This window comes from Gossypium arboreum, chromosome 6 (assembly GCF_025698485.1).
Source record: "Gossypium arboreum isolate Shixiya-1 chromosome 6, ASM2569848v2, whole genome shotgun sequence".
NCBI classification, from domain to species: domain Eukaryota; kingdom Viridiplantae; phylum Streptophyta; class Magnoliopsida; order Malvales; family Malvaceae; genus Gossypium; species Gossypium arboreum.
The window spans coordinates 46,601,157-46,623,972 of NC_069075.1; positions in this window are offsets into that span (position 1 = coordinate 46,601,157).

Consider the following 22,816-nt stretch of genomic DNA (forward strand, 5'->3'; position numbering starts at 1 on the left):
TAACTGACTAAGTGGAGTTATTTTGGCTAAAGGAAAGTTCTTGGGTAATCGTGGTTCTTGGTTTAATGGCATTAACGAAGGGTCTTCTTGGAGGTAGGTCAAGCTAATACTATTAACGATTGTTAAGACCTGTGAATTAAACTACTAATTGGTTTTGAATGACCTTTAATAGGTACTAATCAGTTTTGAATGACCCTTGATAAGTATTCGGGCTTAGGGAGTTTTCGACATCGAATTCGTGACAGGTGTGTAAACACAACCCTGTAAATTGAAAAGGTGGGAATCGTCAATGCCACACGGGCGTGCGACTGCCCGTGTGGTAGGTTATGTGACGAATATAGGCGTATGATCGATGAGGCTAGTCATGTACGATTCATGGGCCAGGCCAAATTCTGCATCTGGGCCTCACACGGATGAACCACACGGGCGTGTGAGATTATTAGGCCAGGCCGTGTGATCTACATGGCTAAGAACATTTTAGGCTTTGTAGGTCATACGAGCGTGTGGGCCTATATGGGATAGTTACATGGGTTTAAGGGCCCATTTTCACTATTTGGCTACTAAGGTTGCATGAGTTGCCTGAGTCCACTGTGGACCTACTATGGGGTTGGTGAGCTTTACCTAGATCCTTAACTGACTGTGTGCTATTAGAATATGTATGACTGTATACTAAGCATAATATTTATATTGTTCTGATTATATGCATGTTTTCATGAGATGGCATGTCATGTCATGATTGTATGATGTACTGCATGGGGTTGGGATAATATGGTTGGAGGAAGTGTACTGTACTGGCAACTTTGCTACAAATCAATGATGGCTCTAAGCCTAATATACTGGAAATTCTGCTGCAAATACTATTTAGTGCCGCAACCGATGCTAATTTGTAAGTGTAAGGATGGGTGGGCGATTTATTCTCCACAAGAATGCAATGTTGGACAGGAGATGGTGTATAGCGGATGGTTGGGTAGGACTTGCATATTGTACACCGTATTACTGTTACTGCATACTGATTCTGTGATGGGCTGTAGCCCAACTAATTACTGAGATGTGATGGGCTAAGGCCAAAAATGATGTTGTTACTATGAAGGGCTTAGGCTCAGTCTGTTACTGTTTTCATTTCGACTGTATAACTACATGGGGATTACGCACTGAGTTTTAGTAAACTCACCCCTTATGTTTTACTGTGCAGGTAATCCTCGGTCATAGGTGGACCGGTACAGCGAGGGACTCGGAGGTGGCCGCACAACCGCATAAATTTTTGTATTTGATTATGGTTTTAAGTATTATTATTTGGGGTGTTTTTATTGTAATAAGACCTTTATGGATTTTTATTTATTGTTGCTTATGATTTGTAATCACTAGTGGTAGGAAAACATAGGTTTTCAAAAGTTACAAATGTTTTCTTTCAAAACACTCACCAATATGTAAACCGTTTTAAAAACTTCCGCAAATTACAAAGACTTGTAAATAAATGGAAAATGTTTTAGAACCAAATAACTTGATAATATAAGATAACAAAAATTGTTTAGAAAGAGAAATGGTTTATCTAATGACTTAGTTTTCAAAAGCTTTTTCCTGTGACATCACCAGATCCAGCCATAACGTTTAGGCCGGGTCTGGGGTGTTACAATTCGCCATTTGAAAACATATTCCCAAAAGTATCCTTTTGTATGCATAATATCGCACTATGATTAACCACCTTGGCACATTCTTGAGTTGGTCCCTTCTGGTAAACTGGTTCAACTCAAAAACCTGCATTACAAATAAACACTCATAAGTTTAATGGAACTTAATGAGTCTCAACCAATTTTACCTTTTAACACCACTGAAGAAATCATCGACTTTAAGATATTGGACTTTCTTTCAAACCTTGGCCGAAACTTTTCTGATTTCTGGTTGGCAGATAACTATACGCCAATCTCTACACTTGAACACTTTATAGACAATTTAATTGACTGGCGGATCACAGACTTCACACCATAGTTCGAATCCTATTACACAATCTTTTTGAAGATAGTTGTTGGATATACACTCCTCATAATGATATTTATATGGATACTACTCTTAACTGAATCTCCTATTAACTTTGGCAACTGTAAAAACGCTGTTCACAGCAAATCTTCAAATTAATCCAAACAAATGTACTTACTCGGATGAATGTATTATTTTAGATCATCCCATAGAATTCCAAATAACTTTGATACATAACATGAAAATGTCCAGGTTCAGCAAACTTTTACCCCACTGTACCTCCGGATACACCAAATTCTCTGTCCTGGTGGATTACTAAAGGAGATTCCTCGATTAGATACACTACTAAGAATTTATTCAGAAAATTATTCAAATGCATACCCAGATTTCACTGCAAAGGTGGTCTAACCAATTATTCAAATGCATACCCAGATTTCACTGCAAAGGTGGTCTAACCACTCGCCACTTAGGTGTTACAAAATCCGTTATACAGGCTTTCCATACAATACACCACAAAGACTTTTTAGATAATTCGCCACAAAGGCTTTTTAGATAACTCACCACAAAGGCTTTTTAGATAACTTACCACAAAGGCTTTTCAGATAATTCACTATAAAGGCTTTACAGATAACTCACCACAAAGGCTTTTCAGATAATTCGCCACAAAGGTTTGGTTTCGTTTGCCACCAAAGCACCACATAAACTTTTGTGTTTGACGATATAGATTTTCCTAAACTTAACATCACCTGAAGTTTGCCCATCATCACCCCCGAGATACGCAGAAACCTTAGTAGACAAATGTGGCTTATCTGTCATTCCCAAAATGTGTCATGGCCATAGTCTTTTCACATATCTGCTATATTGAAATTTTATCATTTTTACTGTCCTAACGGGCCTTGTGTTTACGGCCCCGATAGACTACATTTCTTTATACTGACCTTTATGTTTAATGTCCTGGCAGACATCATCAAAGCACCACTGTGAGGTTTATTATCCTATCATATACTTTTCTGACACTCCACCAAAGCCCATTATTACCAACCATACTTGGTCATGCATCACTCAAATAACATAATGAACACGTTTACACAAATTTTGCTCATATTCTTAACATATTCATATTTTATAACGCATAATTTCTCATGCATGCTTACCACATATTGTCATATTCATGCACTATACACTTCAGTACATACATACAAGTGTTTCACAGAAAATACACAAAATACATGCATACTGCAACTTAAAGAAGGTATGCTTATCTATATAGACGTCAATCATGTAAAGAATCATTGTAATATAACGTGTAGGTGACGAGCCTAGAGACTCACCTTTACCTCAGTCTAAAACTTCTATTTCGATTGTTTGTCCCGATCCAATAGCAACAATTACTTTAAAAATCATGGAATTTATATTAGAATCTTCATTTACAAATAGTTTACTAATGTGTCCACTACATGCGACCCCAAACAATGCCTTTCACTCACATCCTACTGTTCTTACATCCTTATTCTGTAACATTCGTAACATTCAGAACTATAAGACTTATCAGAAGGTCGAATCATCCATTGATTAAATGAAATCTTAGCTCTACCTTAACGAAGAAGAAGAAGAAAACATTTAGGTTTGAAGGAAGAACTAGAATGTAGGGCAAAAAGAAAAGCCATATAGTACTGCATCCTTAATTACCTTACAAAATAGGGATACAATGACCCTTTTAAATAGGTTAAGCTTAGAGTTCTAATCATACTAAAATAGCCCTAGAGTATTCAAAGTTTGACTCGAAAAAGACAGCAGAGTTTAAATAGGAGAAGAAACTCAGTGTTTATAAGAAACACGTCGCAAAGTCCTCATTTCCGTCATTACGATGTTGTCTGTCATCATAACGTTAGGAAGCATTTCCTTGTAACACCGTCTGTTGACTTTGATAAGTGCCTGCAAACTATCCAATAAATGCGAGGCACACCTTACAAATCTTTACATTGACTCGTATTTACCACACCTTATTATTCAGGCCCTGTCAAGGGCCAAACTCAATCTTTGCAGAATGTCAACCAAGCCCAAATCGTTCTCAAACTTGGAAACCAAAAAACTCATAATCTTCAAATGAAGGCTGTATAATGCAATAAGGGTCAGTGATACATAAACTGACATCTACTTTACAATAAGAGAGAAAACATTGAGTAAATCAACTTCCTTCACTTGAATGTCACCCTTTGCGGCCGGCCTTGCTTTAAACACTCTGTTTTATCCAAATCTGCTACAATCTAAAATCAGTGATTCCATTGAACTTTTCAATATCGAAATTCATTGTTGCCATCTCTGAATGGGTCAATTGTAGAAACGTAGCTTTGTTTCGATACCAATTTATTAGGGATCAACCTGTATAAACAATGAACATAAAAAGTGAAAAAGATTAAACACACAAATTTTAAGTAAAAAACTCCTCCGAAGAGGATAAAAACCACAGGCAAATGAAGCTTCGGCTTTTCATGAATTGAGTAAACCACGTAGAAACCCAAACACCGAAAATCAAGCGTTAACTCCCATAGAGTTCTCTCAAAAGGGGTATAAAAATTCGCTGCATAATTACCATGAAAACTCTCACCAAAAGTCATCTGCAATTACATCTTGTTGCCCCCAAAAGAAAAACCCTGTAATACTACATCATTAATTGCCTTCTTAATTTCCCTCGCTTCTGAGCTCTCTTACGCGGCGCATGTAGCTACATCTTAATTGGTACATCAAATTAGGGTTACATTGGCCCTTTAAATAGGCTCAAAACTAAAGGAAAAATGTCTTAAATAACCTTGAAGTAATTAAAGTTTGATTGGAAGAAGAAGTCCTATTTGGAGTAAAAAAACATGGCTACTTACGTGGAGAATACGTTGCATCGCCGTGACGTCCCATACATGCTTGTCACGCTGTTGTCATTGACTTAAGTTAGAAGTTTGTCGCATCGTCATGATGTCCACACTTCCCTCGTCATGACGTCGCTCCTCTTCATGAAGTCGATGTTCTCCTCGTCGTGACGTTGTGCTTGCTTTGGCTCTTCCTAGGTCAATAATCGACTGTCTTCTTAAGTACCTGCAAAGTGTCTAGTAATACGAGACACACTCCACAATTTTTGATTGTCAATGTTTGATTCTACACTTTGTTCTAGTTCTTAATTTGTGCTATAATAGTTTAGTTCTACACTTTGTGATTGCTCTAACGTATAATTATACATAATTTGATTGATTTTGTAATCTTTAAAAAAATCTTCTCATTTACTTCCATTTCCATGTGTAGATTCCTTTCATGCATAGTTGGCGCTTTATTTATAGCTAACATTTTTACAAATAAAGTTATAAAAATATAGATTCAACTTCTCAAAATTAAAATAAGAGAATTAAAATTTTAAAAAGTATAAAGACCTCTAATATCTTTTGGTTCAATCAAAACTTATTTTACATTATAATTTGGAATAAATTTCAAAATTATACATGAATTCGATTCAATGTGCAATTTGATAATGAACTTTGATTTGGCTATGATTCAAATGTATACATGAAACTGTAAATTTTATTCAATCATACACATTTAAAGAAATAAATACATCAATTTATTTATATATTGGATATAGAAACATAAAAGGCTAAATTATTGATATATGCTGAAAAAGAAAAAAAATTAAGTAGATGTGCTTTAAAAAAAATTACTGATCTATGTTGTTTTTGGAGAGAGAGAAACGCATTTTCACTCATATCATTGAAAATGCATCTTAAAGGGTGCGCTTTCAGCCACGTCAGCTGAAAACATGTCCTACAAGATATGTTTCCACTGAAAACTAATAACTTAGCTTTTTTGATTAGATGGTTAAATGTTAATGCTTTTGTCCTTAAGTCTTAGGTTCGATTCATCTCCAACTCACATTTGTATTTTTTATTTCATATTGTTTTAAGCTTTTTTTTAATTAATATTTTTGACACATTAGCTTCTTTGGTTAGATGGTTAGATAGTTGTGATTTCATCCTTGAGTTCTACGTTCAATTTCTCTTATAAGCATTTTAATATGTATTTTTATTTCATGTTGTTTCAAGCTTTTATTATTATTATTATTTAATGTTTATAATTAATAAATATATTGTTTTCAATTTTTTAATTTTTAATTAATATCTTTTTATCTATAAAATTAAATAATAAATATGTAATTATTTTTTAAAAATAGTAACTAATTATTTAGATATATATTTTTATATATAATATTTATATGTCAAATATTTATTTTCTCCATGTATATTATGGGGTATGGTGATTTCTAGTATTATAAAATCAAATAATTATTTCAAATATCATTGTTTTTCATCTATATTGTGGGTATGATATTTAAAATATTTTTATAAGTGAAAAATTTCAAATAATTATTTCAAATACACATATAAAAATATATAATATGTCAATTTACTACACTCGGGATATGGATTAAAAGATAAATATTACAAATATAAAATATATATTTACTAAAAGTAATGGTATTTACAATAATTATTTGATTTTATAAACAAAAGAGTTATTAATTAAAAGATGAATTAAAATAAAAACCTTAAAAATATATATTTATTAATTATAAACATTAATTACAAATAATAAAAAGTTGAAACAACATGAAATAAAAAATACATATTAAAATGCTTATAAGAGGAATTGAACTTTAGATTCAAAGACTAATTCACAATTATCTAACCATCTAACCAAAATAGCTAATGTGTAAAAATATTAATTAAAAAAAAACTTAAAACAACATGAAGTAAAAAATACAAATGTGAGTAGGAGAAAAATTAAACTCATAACTTAATGACAAAAGCACTAACATTTAACCATCTGACCAAAAGAACCGAGTTGTCAACTTTCAGTGAAAACGCATTCAAGTTGCGTTTTCAGTTGACGTGGTTGATAGCGTGTCTTGTAGGATGCATTTTACTTTTTCTCTCCAAAAACAATATAGATCAGTAAATTAAAAAAAACACATTTACTTAATTTTTTTTTGTTTTTCAACATATATTGATAATTCAATCAACATAAATGATGCTATATCAATAATTATGCTAATAATTAGTGAGAATTGAATCAAACCAAAATTTTATTTATAAAATTGCACATTAGACTAAAGTCCATGTATAGTTTTGAGATTTATAACTTATAATTTAAGGAAAGGGTAAACTACACCACATGTCACCTAATTATGGGTCATTTTCTTTTTTGGTCACCTAACTATAATTTTTTTTAATTGGTGTAACACCTTAAACCCAGTCTAGAAGTTATAATCGAATCTGGAGAAATTACATTGACTCACTTGGAAAACTGATTTCAGTAAGTGTTAAGCAAATATGACTTTCACAAATAGTCATTAGAAAACTATTTATTCGCTTTCAAAAACCACTTAAGAAATTACTTAATTTGCAGCGAAAAACCCTTTTTGGAGTTTTAGTTTTGAAAATCAAAATCTGTTTTATCGACTTAAGTGATTTTGCAGTCTCGCATTAGAAAATATCAATTACTGACGAATCAAGCAAAATCCAAAACGAGTTCAGAAAAAATTACAAACCCAAAAGATCAAAACAAATAATTACTAAATTCACCATATTTACATTAAATACAAAAATAATCCGAGCTCCCACACGCCGTCTAGTCCTAAGTCATAGGTTTACCTGAACAGACAAAGATAAAACAAAGGAGTGAGCTATGAAGCTTAGTGTATAACTAAACTTAAACAATGATCAAATAAAACATCATACACAAATCAGAGTAACGTAGATAATTTCATAACGATCATATAACTAGAGCAGAACAAATCAGATGTCACAAAGATTTTCATAACGATAGTATAATGGAACAAAGAATGTATGATTATGTCAATGCGGTGTTTTTCAGAAAATCGGAATGCAGATTTATCAGAAAATATTCTACCTAACTCCGCTACACACAAAAATAGAATTTCTCCAGAACTTATCCAACCAAATCACACCAATAGATAATTGGAGACAGTGCCACCAGAATTGTAGTTAAAACTGCCAAATCAGATATATGTGGTCAAGCCACTATGTTGCAGCCAAGTTGCTAGAATAGATGTATGTGGTCAAGCCACTATAGTTGAAGACAAGCTGCCAAATAGAATTGTGGATAAACCACCAAATAATGCAGATTATTGAACTACAAGAAACTTCTTCCTTTCACATCATCCTGGACCCATGGAATGTGTCATGACATGAATACAAAATTAGAATGATAAGCATGTTGGACATGGTGTTGTATAATAACAGAAATAGAAGGCATAGAAATCCATGCTTTGCAGAATAGATTGATCAAATCTTAATGAATCATAACATAATTCCCATGAAGTCACATGCATGGTACATATCAAAATCAATATCAAACACAAAAAGTTATTCAGATATCACACATTCACAACCAGCAAGGTAAGATAGAAACGAACCATCAAAATTAACAGAGTACAAATCATACTAGAATAAATAACATACCTTAAACACATCCCAAACTAAAACACATTATACGTTAACAGATCATGTATACTTAGCTTATATCATATCAGACATATGTACAGATAATGAATTATTCATCAACAAATCCTCAAAAATTAAGTTTTATAGCTTGTTTCAAATCATACGGACCCCATGGAAGGCTTACGTTTGAGTCGAACGACGTTTATGGCTATAGGGAAAAAAATTGATTTTTGGCCCTGTAACACCCCGTACCCGAGACCGTTACCGGAGTTGAACACGAGGTGCTAACCGACTAATTCATTTACTCTCGCAGTCCAATTAAAAATTTTTCCAGACGACTGGCTAACTGCGTCACTGTCACCTTAAAAATCATAACTTGAGTTCCACAACTCGAAAATCAGATTCGTAATTTTTCCCTGAAACTAGACTCATATGTCCATCTACATATTTTTTTCTAGAATTTTTGGTCAAGCCAATTAGTACAGTTTATTAGTTAAAGTCTCCCTTGTTGCAGGGATCGACTACACTGACCTTTGTACGTTACGAATTGGATATCTCCCTGTACAGGGCTTCAATACTGATGCCGATTGTTTCTAATGAAACTAAACTCAGAGAGGAATCTATACATGTATGGCATGACTCCTAATTATCTCTGGTTAATTTACAATGAATTTCCAAAGTCGGAACAGGGGATCCAGAAACTGTTCTGGCCCTATTTCACGAGAACTTTAATATCTCTTAACATACAACTCATATGACCGTTTCGTTTCTTCCATATGAAAGTAGATTCATCAAGGTTCATTTACATAATTTATTCACTATTTAATTCCATTCCTACAAATTTTAATGATTTTTCAAATCTACACCACTGCTGCTGCCAGCATCTGTTTTCAAGTTAAACTTTACCTATCTCTTAGTTTCCATGGACCAACTAGAGTTTTGTCATACATAGGTCCACATATAATCATATTTAGCCATTCCAATGGCTAATCATTTGCCCAACACTTCCATTCAGTCCGTAGTCACATCATGAAACCATACATAAACACATAAACACAAATGGTCTAATGCCATACTCCACTTTTACGAGCCATTTTCGCATGGTCGTACATACATACATCACAAAACGTACTTGAAAAACAGCAAAGGGTAGTCCTATACATTAACCATGATATCCTCTCACTACTAGTCTAATCTATACATGCCATAAGATATTCCAAAACGTAGCAGTACCAAACAAAGGATAGCGATAGTGTGACTAGTTCTTGACGATCCCCGAGCCTGTAGCCAAGCAATGAGACCTATAAGGCGAGAGAAACAGAGTAAGCGGAGTAAGCATTACAATGCTGAGTAAGTTTTAAGCAGTGTCAACAGATAACAATCAAATTATAACATAGTTGTTCGTATTTTATTTCACTCTTCCTTCGGGCATACCATCCCTTTTTCCGAATATGCACATCTCATCATAATCATGGGAGTAGCCTCATAGATTTCTCTCGTATACATCACATAACTACCTTATGGTTTAGTTTAAATCAAGCTCACATGTAAACTTGGAGTACATACTGTTTAACCTTTCGCATTGCGTATATTTATAAGCAATTCTTATTACGAAGTCTTACCGGACATAATCTCCACACGTAGTCATCGGGTCTCACCGGAACATATTTCAAGTTTCATGTACACTTAATCACATGTTACAACATTCACATTAGCCATTCGGCTTTACCACATATATATATACACTTTCACATTCATCACATTGGCCATTAGGCCTTATCACATATACATACACTTTCACATTCACCACATCGGCCATTAGGCCTTATCACATATACATATACTTTCACATTCACCACATCGGCCATTAGGCCTTATCACATATACATATACTTTCACATTCATCCCATCGGCCATTAGGCCTCATCACATATACATACATTTTCGCATTCATCGCATCGGCCATTAGGCCTCATCACATATATATACATTTTCACATTCATCACATCGGTCATTAGGCCTTATCACATATACATACATTTTCACATTCATCACATCGGCCATTAGGCCTCATCACATATATATACATTTTCACGAATCTTGATATCAGAGATCCATCTAACACTCATGTATCATTTTACAATATCACACTTTAGAATTCAATATGGGATCAATCAATAGCTTATGAGCAACTAAAACAAAATCACAACAAAATCACATATTCGCTACGAGCTGTTTTCCTGAGCAATGGTCACTAAATTATTTATACCTGGAGCTACAAGACTCCAAATCACTTGCCGTTAATTTTCTCAGAATATAGACTCACATATCTTCCATCCATGAAATTTTCAGAATTTTTGGTTTGGCCAATCAATACAAGATTTTTCTTAAAGTTTCCCCTGTTTCACTGTTTGACGAACCTGACCAGTCTTCACTATAAATCAAAATTCTCATCGTACAGAATTCAAAGTATGTTATACTTGATTTCATTTGAAACTAGACTCATTAAGGAGTCTAAGCATATAAATCTTATCTCATAACCATTTTTGTACAAATTATAATGATTTTCCAAATACAGAACAGGGGATTTCGGAGTCATTCTGACACTGTCCCGCACAACTTTAGATATCTCTTCATAGGAATTTTCTTTGCTTCCACGGTCTCTTTTATAAGAAACTAGACCAACTAAGCTTTGATTACATGTTTTATTCAGCCTATAATTCCACACCAACAATTTATAGTGATTTCCTAAAATCACATTACTGCTGCTGTCCAAGCAATTTATTACAATTTGCTCTTAACTTTCCAAGTCCAAACACTTATGAACTTACCATTTGGGCTTAAGACATATCATAGCCACATCATATCTTATCAAATCAACTCATTATGTCCTATTATGATTGAATTTACTCAACGATTAATCGCTTAAAACTTACCTCGGATGTGGTCGACGATTAGATGTCCACGGCTATTCGTTTACTTTCTCTTTTTCCCCATCCGACTTCGATCCTCTTTGCTCTTAAGCTTAAGTAAAACAATAGATTTTCTTAAGTACTTAACTAATATTATTCACTTAACAATCACATTTGGCACTCACATATCATTTAATCTTTGATTGACCAGTTTAACACATACCAAAATCCAATCATACATCTAACCTTTATCTCAATACCAAACTGAGTTATAAGATCATACATTATACTAAGCATATCATTAAACATACCTATTCAATTTAGCTAATTTCATAGCCGATTAATCACCTTGAAACTTACCTTAATACACATTTTATCCCATTTCCGAATACATATATATATATTCAACCCAAATCCCTTTCTTAACTCGTGATTCACTAACTTGGGAGTTATTTTCTAACAAATTTTAACTTACTCTAATACCGAATGCTACTCAAGCTTTAAGCTCATGTCCTTTCATTATTAAAAAAATGTTATAACATAACTAACATCCCTTTTTCAATTTGAGCATCAACACATAAAGAAATTAAACACAAAGATTCATAGTCGAAACTTATACATAACATCATTCAAGGTTAAATCCCCCAAATTCATGCACAAAGCCGGACCTATTGAGAGATGTATATACAACAATATCTAGTTAGTACATTCAAGCACCTATGGCATTCCCTTCAATTTAATACTAAGACAAACCAAAAGATTTATTCATGTAAATTCAAAAATTTCAAGTTCATCTCTTTCTCATATAAATACCAAAAATTAAGTATTTACTAGCTTAAACTCTATTAAACCTTAAAACATCAATCCACCATCACATGCATCATTACAAAGCTTCATTTTTAGCATGTAAATGACATCAACACCAAGCAAGAATGATGCATCCATGGCCGAGTGTCATTTCCATCACCTAGCAAGATTTAGACCATGGGCTAGGTAGAACTCAAGCTACCAACTAAAACATGCATGCATCTCATGGACAACATCACACATACCTTTGTCTAGCAAATCACCATAGCCTATTTTCTCAAGCTCCTCCCCTTCCTTTCTTTCCTCTATTTGGCCAAGGATGTTCAAGGATGAACAAAACATTTTTTCTTTGTTTTCTTTCTTCCATTCACGGCAAAAGGGGGCATGGATGAGACCATTTTTTTTCATCACTCCTCCCTTTCATTATTTAATTCTTCCTTACATACATCACTAACCCAACATGTTTGTGACATGTTTCCACCCATAGCATGGCCGCCACTATGCTTCAATTTGGCTAATTTGACATGCAAGGACAAACACTTTCCCACATGTATTGATAGGCCATTTTACATTTGCCTAGCACATTTCTATATTTTCTCACATAAGTCCTATGTACTCCATTCACATGCAATTAACTAAATCGAAGCTTAAAAATTTTTTTTTGCACATTCATATTCACATATTTTAGACCATAAATATCACATCCAAATAATTTGGTGACTCGGTTTAGCGGTCCCGAAACCGCTTCCGACTAGGGTCACTTTAGGGCTGTCACAACTCTCCCCCACTTAAGAAATTTTCGTCCCCGAAAATTTCTACCGATGCATAGTTTAGAATAACGTCCTCTTATTGAATTATATTCATATAAACATTAGCTCATCGATAGCAATTGTAATTCATTATTGATTTCACATCGATCTATAAAATCATTTTCTTATCTCAAAACAAATACATAAACATTTCTACAAGTATGCACATATATCTCATTCTCTTGATTTCATAAGCAATAATCACTTAATTTAATTCACAAATGCATTTCAAACACATATCAAGCACATACTAACATGTATAATTCACATCATCAACCCACATATTTGTAACCCATATTTTCATCCATGTATAAGTCAGAACTTGGCGAAATTACACATATACTCAAACATCCCAATAAATATCCTTTATAACTCCATCGTATCTCAATATTCAATTCCACACACCAACATTTAATTCATTCAAAGACATACTGAACATACCTCATTGCTGGAATTTTTCAAGCGTATTAACTAAAATTTTTACAGCAAGATTGCTCATCTCCGAATCACGTACCTTGGATTTAACGGATATAGCGACTCGCTCGATTGTCTTGGGACATAGTCCGGTTATAGCGATTCGCACAATTGCCTTCGGGAATTAGCCCGGATTTAGTCACTTAGCACAAAAGCCTTCGGGACTTAGCCCGGATACCATTCAAATAACCAAGCACATATATCAACAAATCAATACACATTCTTATTACATTCTCATTACCAAAGCTCAAACACAAGACATTTATCATATTTACAATTTCGGCTGAATAGCCACACACCAAGAGCATGATTTCGATTTGCTTAAAACATGATCTAATCAAATCATAATTTAAGCTCTATTTACTCAAAACTTACTTCACATTACCAACCCTTATGTTCATACACAAAGATCAACTTAGCCAAGGGCCTAGAGCTCGTTTATCAACTGAAATGACTACTTACTTGTAAGGGCTCAACTAATTCAAGCACATACAGCTCTTACAATGCCATATCCTAGATATGGTCTTACATATTCTCATATATCGAGCCGATGCCATGTCCTGCATGGTCTTACACATTATCTCAAATCAATGCCTTCGTCCCAGCACGAGGTCTTACATGAATTCCACTTCACACACTTAGTGCCCACTGACCGATCTCGCACTCATAGTGCTCGGTTAAAGGGATTTACACACACACAGTGCCTCTAATCATTCACACACATAGTGCTCTTATTCATTCGTTATTACACATTGAAATGACTTACCCAAGTCTATAAACATCACGTATGTACACTTTTAAACATATCGTCTCATATAAATTTGAATTCGTATAGTAATGAACACATAAACTTTGCTCAATTTACCGACACGAAGCCTACTAGGCACGGCGTCCGAATACACGTCACCAGCATGATTGCTCTTCGGGACCTAGCCCGGATGCATCACTAGCACGAATGCTCTTCGGAACTTAGTCCGGATACATCACTAGCACGAATGCTCCTCGGAACTTAGTCCGGATACATCACTAGCACGAATGCTCTTCGGAACTTAGTCCGGATACATCACTAGCACGAATGCTCTTCGGAACTTAGCCGGATATAACCACAAGCACAATTGCCTTCGGGTCTTAACCCGGGTATAACAACTCACACAAATGCCTTGGTCTTAGCAGGATATATTCACTAGCATAAATGCCTTGGGACTTAGCCCGGTATCATTCAAATGCTCATGTACACATATATCAATAATCACGTCACATCCATATTTCATTCTCAATTCTCATGTACATATACACATATAGCAATACACATTAGTATATCATTTACATTACTTGAATACAAACACAACATGCTTATCGACCATTCAACTTCCACTCCATAGCCACATACAAAATCACATATACCCTTAATTCAATCCGAATCGAAATTCAAATACGAGTACATGATACGTGCACTGATCAACTTAATAGTTTAGGCATATCTAAGTGAAGTTATATCGCTAATTCTCATAGTCGAAGCTTGCTACACTCGATCGGGATCAAGATTCATTACAATACAACAACCACCTTTTACTAGTCAAAATCATCACACTATCATTTTATCACTTTATGGCATGTATAAATAGACTCACGCGTGCTACGTTAGTCCTAGAATCGACTAAACCGTAGCTCTGATACCAATAAAGTTGTAACACCCCGTACCCGAGACCGTTACCGGAGTCGAACACGAGGTGCTAACCGACTAATTCGTTTACTCTCGCAGTCCAATTAAAAATTTTTCCAGACGACTGGCTAACTGATCACTGTCACCTTAAAAATCATAACTTGAGTTCCACAACTCGAAAATCAGATTTGTAATTTTTCCCTAAAACTATACTCATATTTCCATCTACAAATTTTTTTCTAGAATTTTTGGTCGAGCCAATTAGTACAGTTTATTAGTTAAAGTCTCCCCTGTTGCAGGGATCAACTACACTGACCTTCGTACGTTACGAATTGGATATCTCCCTGTACAGGGCTTCAATACTGATGCCGTTTGTTTCTATAGAAACTAGACTCATAGAGGAATCTATACATGTATGGTATGACTCCTAATTATCTCTGGTTAATCTACAATGAATTTCCAAAGTCGGAACAGGGGATCCAGAAACCGTTCTGGCCCTGTTTCACGAGAACTTTAATATCTCTTAACATACAACTCATATGACCGTTTCGTTTCTTCCATATGAAAGTAGATTCATCAAGGTTCATTTACATAATTTATTCACTATTAATTCCATTCCTACAAATTTTAATGATTTTTCAAATCCACACCACTGCTGCTGCTAGCATCTGTTTTCAAGGTAAACTTTACCTATCTCTTAGTTTCCATGGACCATCTAGAGTTTTGTCATACATAGGTCCACATATAATCATATTTAGCCATTCCAATGGCTAATCATTTGCCCAACACTTCCATTCAGTCCGTAGTCACATCATGAAACCATACATATATACATAAACACAAATGGTCTAATGCCATACTCCACTTTTACGAGCCATTTTCGCATGGTCGTACATACATACATCACAAAACGTACTTGAAAAACAGCAAAGGGTAGTCCTATACATTAACCATGATATCCTCTCACTACTAGTCTAATCTATACATGCCATAAGATATTCCAAAATGTAGCAGATACCAAACAAAGGATAGCGATAGTGTGACTAGTTCTTGACGATTCCCGAGCCTCAGTAGCTTCAAGAATGAGACCTATAAGCGCGAGGAAACAGAGTAAACGGAGTAAGCATTACAATGCTTAGTAAGTTTTAAGCAGTGTCAACAGATAACAATCAAATTATAACATAGTTGTTCGTATTTTTATTTCACTCTTCCTTCGGGCATACCATCCCTTTTTCCGAATATGCACATCTCATCATAATCATGGGAGTAGCCTCATAGATTTCTCTCGTATACATCACATAACTACCTTATGGTTTAGTTTAAATCAAGCTCACATGTAAACTTGGAGTACATACCTGTTTAACCTTTCGCATTGCGTATATTTATAAGCAATTCTTATTACGAAGTCTTACCCGGACATAATCTCCACACGTAGTCATCGGGTCTCACCCTAACATATTTCCAAGTTTCATGTACACTTAATCACATGTTACAACATTCACATTAGCCATTCGGCTTTACCACATATATATATACACTTTCACATTCATCACATCGGCCATTAGGCCTATCACATATACATACACTTTCACATTCACCACATCGGCCATTAGGCCTTATCACATATACATATACTTTCACATTCACCACATCAGCCATTAGGCCTTATCACATATACATATACTTTCACATTCATCCCATCGGCCATTAGGCCTCATCACATATACATACATTTTCGCATTCATCGCATCGGCCATTAGGCCTCATCACATATATATACATTTTCACATTCATCACATCGGCCATTAGGCCTTATCACATATACATACATTTTCACATTCATCACATCGGCCATTAGGCCTCATCACATATATATACATTTTCACGAATCTTGATATCAGAGATCCATCTAACACTCATGTATCATTTTACAATATCACACTTTAGAGTTCAATATGGGATCAATCAATAGCTTATGAGCAACTAAAACAAAATCACAACAAAATCACATATTCGCTACGAGCTGTTTTCCTGAGCAATAGTCACTAAATTATTTATACCTGGAGCTACAAGACTCCAAATCACTTGCCGTTAATTTTCTCAGAATATAGACTCACATATATTCCATCCATGAAATTTTCAGAATTTTTGGTTTGGCCAATCAATACAAGAGTTTTCTTAAAGTTTCCCCTATTTCACTGTTTGACGAACCTGACCAGTCTTCACTACAAATCAAAATTCTCATTGTACAGAATTCAAAGTATGTTCTACTTGATTTCATTTGAAACTAGACTCATTAAGGAGTCTAAGCATATAAATCTTATCTCATAACCATTTTTGTACAAATTATAATGATTTTCCAAAAACTGAACAGGGGATTTCGGAGTCATTCCGACACTGTCCCGCACAACTTTAGATATCTCTTCATAGGAATTTTCTTTGCTTCCACGGTCTCTTTTATAAGAAACTAGACCAACTAAGCTTTGATTACATGTTTTATTTAGCCTATAATTCCACACCAACAATTTATAGTGATTTCCTAAAATCACATTACTGCTGCTGTCCAAGCAATTTATTACAATTTGCTCTTAACTTTCCAAGTCCAAACACTTATGAACTTACCATTTGGGCTTAAGACATATCATAGCCACATCATATCTTATCAAATCAACTCATTATGTCCTATTATGATTGAATTTACTCAACGATTAATCGCTTAAAACTTACCTCGGATGTGGTCGACGATTAGATGTCCACGGCTATTCGCTTACTTTCTCTTTTCCCCATCCGACTTGATCCTCTTTGCTCTTAAGCTTAAGTAAAACAGAGATTTGCTTAAGTACTTAACTAATATTATTCACTTAACAATCACATTTGGCACTCACATATCATTTAATCTTTGATTGACCAGTTTAACACATACCAAAATCCAATCATACATCTAACCTTTATCTCAATACCAAACCGAGTTATAAGATCATACATTATACTAAGCATATCATTAAACATACCTATTCAATTTAGCTAATTTCATAGCCGATTAATCACCTTGAAACTTACCTTAATACACATTTTATCCCATTGCCGAATACATATATATATATTCAACCCAAATCCCTTTCTTAACTCGTGATTCACTAACTTGGGAGTTATTTTCTAACAAATTTTAACTTACTCTAATACCGAATGCTACTCAAGCTTTAAGCTCATGTCCTTTCATTATTAAACAAATGTTATAACATAACTAACATCCCTTTTTCAATTTGATCATCAACACATAAAGAAATTAAACACAAAGATTCATAGTCGAAACTTATACATAACATCATTCAAGGTTTAATCCCCCAAATTCATGCACAAAGCCGAACCTATTGAGAGATGTATATACAACAATATCTAGTTAGTACATTCAAGCACCTATGGCATTCACTTCAATTTAATACTAAGACAAACCAAAAGATTTAGTCATGTAAATTCAAAAATTTCAAGTTCATCTCTTTCTCATATAAATACCAAAAATTAAGTATTTACTAGCTTAAACTCTATTAAACCTTAAAACATCAATCCACCATCACATGCATCATTACAAAGCTTCATTTTTAGCATGTAAATGACATCAACACCAAGCAAGAATGATGCATCCATGGCCAAGTGTCATTTCCATCACCTAGCAAGATTTAGACCATGGGCTAGGTAGAACTCAAGCTACCAACTAAAACATGCATGCATCTCATGGGCAACATCACACATACCTTTGTCTAGCAAATCACCATAGCCGATTTTCTCAAGCTCCTCCCCTTCCTTTCTTTCCTCTATTTGGCCAAGGATGTTCAAGGATGAACAAAACATTTTTTCTTTGTTTTCTTTCTTCCATTCACGGCAAAAGGGGGCATGGATGAGACCATTTTTTTCATCACTCCTCCATTTCATTATTTAATTCTTCCTTACATACATCACTAACCCAACATGTTTGTGACATGTTTCCACCCATAGCATGGCCGCCACTATGCTTCAATTTGGCTAATTTGACATGCAAGGACAAACACTTTCCCACATGTATTGATAGGCCATTTTACATTTGCCTAGCACATTTCTAAATTTTTTCACATAAGTCCTATGTACTCCATTCACATGCACTTAACTAAATCGAAGCTTAAAATTTTTTTTTTGCACATTCATATTCACATATTTTAGACCATAAATATCACATCCAAATAATTTGGTGACTCGGTTTAGCGGTCCCGAAACCGCTTTCCGACTAGGGTCACTTTAGGGCTGTCACAGGCCCACACAGCTGTGTGGATCCACACAACCTACATGGCTGGCCCACACGGCTTAACACATGCCCGTGTGGCCCACACGGCTTAGCACATGCTTGTGTGGAACAAGTCAGAGAGTCAGAAGGTCTAGACACACGCTCGTATCATTTGCCCGTATGACTCAAAATCAAAATAGTCCTTTACACGGTCTGGACACACATTCGTGTGACCCAAGTTATAAAGTTACATGGCCTACCACATGGCCTGGCACACGGTTATGTGGCGTTGGCAATCGCGAATTTTAGCTTTCATCGTTTGTAAAATTCTCAGCTTTCAGTACATACCTGGTTTGATTTTGACGTAGAAGCAACAAAGATGAATTTTGAACCCTAAAAACAATAATCAAACCTTGATCAAACGATTTTCATAACTAATTCAATAACTAACATATTTACTACAAAAGTTTTGTCGAAAAATTTCAACCCAAAAACCCCAAATCGAACTTCAGCGCTTACCCTCGCTCGTATCCTGTAACACAAATACTTAAATCGATGGAGGATCTTGATATGCAACCCATTCACTTAAGAAAGAGAACCAATTGAATCCTCAAAAACCGAAATTGGACAAAACGAGCAAAAAAATTTAGTTTCGACAAATAACAAATGAGAAAAACATTAATAGAGCTTTGACAACAAAACTTACGCAATTAACCTTTCAATAAAAAATGGTGAAATATGCAATTCCCTCGATAGAACAACAACAAAATTAGCGGAAGGAAATAAAAAGGAAAAAAAGAACAGAAAGGAAGAAGAAAGTAACAGTAGAATGTTGGAAGAACAAAACGTGAAAAGAAATATTTTAGAAAGAAGACTCTTGGTTAGTTAAAAAAAAAAAAACTAACTCTCAAAGGCAACGTGATTTTTGTTTTTTCTTCTTATTGCTTTCACATAGACTTGAACATAAAACTAAAAGATGTACAAGAACTTAATCACTAAACCACTAGGCTCATCTTGACATTAGTTGCACACAAATAACTTATAAACCAAATGTTCAAAAATAAGGGTTTAGGCAAAGTAACAAAAATTCAAGAAATATGATTCAAACCTAGAACCTAGCACATACAAACACAACACTTAGCCACTAAACCAAATTAATTCACTTATCATAATTTCACAACCTTAACTCAAACTCGGGACGTAACCACTCTTCGTTCCACTAACTCAATATCTTCTAACCCGATTTTTGGGATGTTACAATTGGTCCTAACTAATCGAGATTGTTTTTTTTTGTCTATTCCTGTCAATGGCACTAACGAGAGAGTGGCGTGGTAATTGAAAAATTAGTATAAATTTAACCCTCAAATGTTACATATCATATCGATTTAGTCACAAATTTAAGAAATTAACCCTTAAAATTTACAAATGGTCTCAATTTATTCTAATTGTAAAAAATTCAAAGAAATATATAAAATGTGTAACAATTTTTAAAAATAAATAATAAAATTTAAAAATATATAAAAATAAATAATTATTTTCAAAAAAATATAGTAAAACTAAAATTTATACGCGTAAAAACAAGTCAAACTAAGAGCCTCTTGGCTCTTCATTGAATTCTTCGTCCTAGGTTTGCGGGGAAGCTTTTGCTTATGTTAGACAACTTGAGTTCTTTGTTAGAGAGGCACCAGATCGAATGAAATCCATGAGCACAGGGCTTTTCCTTACCACCATTTCAATGGGGTTCTTTGTGGGCAGTTTATTTGTGTATATCGTGGATCATGCGACTAAAAAGAGCTGGCTAAGGACCAATCTGAATAAATGAAAGTTAAATAACATTTACTGGTTATTTGCAGTGTTGGGATTTATAAATTTATTGGTCTTTCTTATCCTTGCATCAAGACATCAGTACAGAACGCATCTGCCTATTAAACCTGAGTCAAGAGAGGAGCTTAAAAGCTTGAACAATGAAATGATAGAAGACGTGGAGAAGAAGACAAGCATCCAATCATTGGAAAATATAGAGCCATAGAATTGGTGGAGGGAGGGTTCTTTTAAATTTAATATTAATATTAATATTAATATAAAATATAAAATTATTATTATATTTTAAAATATTTATATATATTTAAATTTAATATTATATAAATTTAAAATATATATGTATTTTAAAAAAATTAGAATTAGAATGAATTAAAATCATTTGTAAAGTTTGAGTATTAATTTTTAAAACTAAAACTAAATTATATAATACCTAAAAGTTGGAAAATTAAATTTATTATTATATTAGTTTTTCAGTAGTCACATCATTCTCCTGTTAATACAATTAATAAAAATTGATAAAAATAATCTCGATGAAATACTTAATTGGATGATAAATTGATAAAAAAATACCCATAATTAAAAAACGTGTGATGTAGAACAAAATGGTTGTTTAATTAATAGAACCTCTAATCTATTTAAATCTTGTCCTTATAAAAAGTGAGAAGAAAGAACCGTTGGGCCCAATATTTTGTTTGCATTCCCATGTCTATTTTTATCGTCACAAGAGTTTCCTTATTAGAGATAGCAACGTGGCGAAGGTGCAGTGGTTTTTTTTTTCTTCTTTTCCCCACACTGACTCCGCTCCCTTAATTTAATATATGAAACAATATTATAATAACCTATCCATTTGTCGAATGAGCCAAGAATTCTTAATTTAATTGGTTCGATTGTTATTCTAATAATAATAAAATAAATAATTAAAAATTTATAAAATAAAAATAAATTATTTAAAAATATAAAAATCAATTAAATTAGTAAAAAATTTTATTTTAACTTTTAATTTTTACTAGTTTCAAGTAATTCACTTAAAGATCGGTTCAATTCTTATTTTTGGGTTAATATACAAATAAGTTTCAGCCTATTTCAAATAACACTGAATATGAAAATATTAATTTCAATTGTAATAAAATTATAAAATAAATTGTTATATAAAATATAAATTTTAATATTTTAAGTAATTAATATAAATTGTTTATAAAATTTAATATTAATATATAAAACATATTTTAAATACTAAAAATATAACAATTACGCTTTCAAATGTATAATTGAAATTAATTTAAAAATAAATAAATGTATACCCAAAATAAATCTTAAAAAAAAACTATACCAAGGTTAAAAATGTGACTTGGAAAATCTTTACAAAAGCAAAAGTGAGCACACTTTCAATTGATCTGTTTTGTTTTATATAATATTTTTGATACAACTTTGAAACTTTTAAATCAGAGGAAACTCTCTTTTTTTTTTTATAATTACAACAATAGCAGTTGATTTAAGGTTGAACAAGCTTGTTGCAGGAAGAATTATAAAATTTTTTAGGAGCTAAAATTAAATTGTAACTTATGTAATAGTAAAAATATAAATTTTAAAAATTAAAT